General features: G+C 46.9%; 1 protein-coding gene across 1 annotated transcript in view; it reads left to right on the forward strand.

Moving 5' to 3' along the window:
* The window catches only part of xkr7b (XK, Kell blood group complex subunit-related family, member 7b), a gene marked incomplete at both ends in the record, with an annotated part of 65077 nt that overhangs the window by 57512 nt on the left and 5065 nt on the right, over positions 1–2500 (forward strand).

Here is a 2500-nt window from a genome sequence, read left to right on the forward strand (position 1 = left end):
ACACACACAAACACAAAGACAATCAAGCATGTGTGTAGACGTGTACAAACACAAATAGGCGTGCTGGTGTGAAGGCTATGGGACATATTTATGCATACTATGCATAGAGAATGAAACAAACTATATGCATTAACTCATAATTGGTTTGAGATACTGCATGAAAGTATGAGATACTATTCATTCAAACGTACAAATGTACACAAAAAGAAGCACACAGATGAAAGCTTTAACTCATATAACACACACACACATATACACGATCACAATCACACACACACACCAACATCATGCGTTCACACATGAAAGCTCTAACATGCCTACACATAACCCAAAAACACATGAAAGTGTAGACATGAAGGCTGACACACATGGACACAGATGCATACGCACACATGCACACGCACACGCACGCACACACAAACACACGCACACACACACACACACACACACACACACACACACACACACACACACACACACACACACACACACACACACACATACACATTCTTCCTTCAAAGCTTTCATCTTCTCTAGCTGTCTTTTCATATACTGTATGCCATTCCCTCACTGACTTTTTGATTTCTCTGCACAAGACTGTACAGCTGCAAAAAGTACATGCTGACACACTTTGCCACAGATGTATAAACATTCACAGTAACGCGCAGACCTATGTACAAACACACACACACACACACACACACACACACATATACACACATACACTAACACACTCACATACACACACACACACACTAGGCACACGCAAACACACACATTTCTACGGCCTTTCATCTCTTTTTTATACGGCATACCTCCCTCTGCCTTTTTATCATTCTACCCACCTGTGTTTTATCTCTCACCCTCTGTTCTTACATTTGCCCTGCTGATATGAGCCAATACATTTGCAAAGCAGACAGTGTTCAAAAGTGGTCTCCTCCCACCATCTTAATCTCTTTCTCTGCCTCTTTTCCTCTCTCTCTTTCTCTCCACATCTTTCTCATTCATAATGTATGTTTCTCTCTCTCTCTTCCACGTTCCCTCCCCCTCTCTCCCTCTCTCTCTCTCTCTCTCTCTCTCTCTCTTTCTCTCTCTCCCTCTCTCCATCTTACTCAGCAGTCTATTGACTGTCTGTTCTTGTGTTTGCTGGCTGATTGGTGGGCGAGACTGAGACTGAGACTGGTACTCTCTAATGGGCAATGAGCCTCCAGAGCTTCCTGCCTTCATTAGCCTCTAATCAGTCATGGACTCAGCCTCCCCCTGCACACTCCCCCTTCCTCGACACGGCTTCCTCCGCACACCAAGCCCGCCCACCCTCCCTCACACACACAAACACACACACACACACACCGCTCCCTCTCTCTCTCTCTGCAGACGCAGGTCTGCGGAGGAACACGCCCACCGCAACCTCACGCAGACATGATCCCTGCCTCTCCCCACCGTTGCAGAGGAAACCACACCCAGTCAATTCTGTGACATACTCGTCTCTGCAGGGCAACAGCACACATGTCAATAAGCTGCACGCCCCCCCCCCCCCCCCCCACCCCGGTGACTTGCACCACTCTGCTGGCATTTTGTATTGTTCCGAATGGCACACTGGCACCAAATTCACCCTGCAGGTGATGCAGGTCTGTTTTGGTCATTGTCAGTTACCGTTGTGAAAAAAGTATAATGCAAATTGTCCATTGTTTAGTAGGCCATAAGCAATCCAGCCAACTGATATAATCACCTCAGACTGTATGTTAATCAACAGCAGTGAAATTCAACATCAGCACCACCACCATCAAATCCAGGCAGAGAGCCTGAGAGGGATAGGGAGAAAGGAGTGGAAGACAGAACAGGGCTGGGGAAGAATTAAGGTGAATGAGACTGACAGAGAATGGGGAGAAAATGAGGCAACAGGAGAGGAAGTGAAGGAAACAGGGTGGAAAAAAGGAGCCGCCAATGAAAGACAAACCCCAGGAGAAGGAAGGCAAGAGCAAGACTGAGAGAAATACAAGAGCAAAACAATAAAAAGGCGAGAGCGCCAGACACTCTCCATCGACAGGGTCCGCGGGGTCCCCTCGTGTGTCGCAGTTGCGTAGCACCCGTCAGACACTTCGGGAGGAGATGACACGGCGTGAGCGCGAGAGAAGACGGAGCGAGACATGAGGATGAGACGTGATGAGCACAAGGCCTGGCAATCATTGCTATTGTGCTCCTCAGCCATGACTTATTCATGCTCATGTTACTCCAAGCATGTTTGCTTGTGATGAATAAGTCAAAGCGTTTTGCCCCGCACTTAGCTGCGCAATTTCAAGTGACACATCCTTGTCACCGTTGCAATGAGATGGAATGAGATACAGAACACAGGGAAGAGGACAAGTAGATAAGGAGAGGGGGGAAGAGATACAGAGAGAGAGAAAGATAAAGATACATTTTACAGGCCAAAACAACAGGGCAAATTAACTGGTACTTTGAGTTCTTTTTGGTAAAGTGGTAAATTTGAAAGAAAGGGATC

The sequence above is a fragment of the Sprattus sprattus genome, assembly GCF_963457725.1.
Source record: "Sprattus sprattus genome assembly, chromosome: 16".
NCBI lineage: Eukaryota > Metazoa > Chordata > Actinopteri > Clupeiformes > Clupeidae > Sprattus > Sprattus sprattus.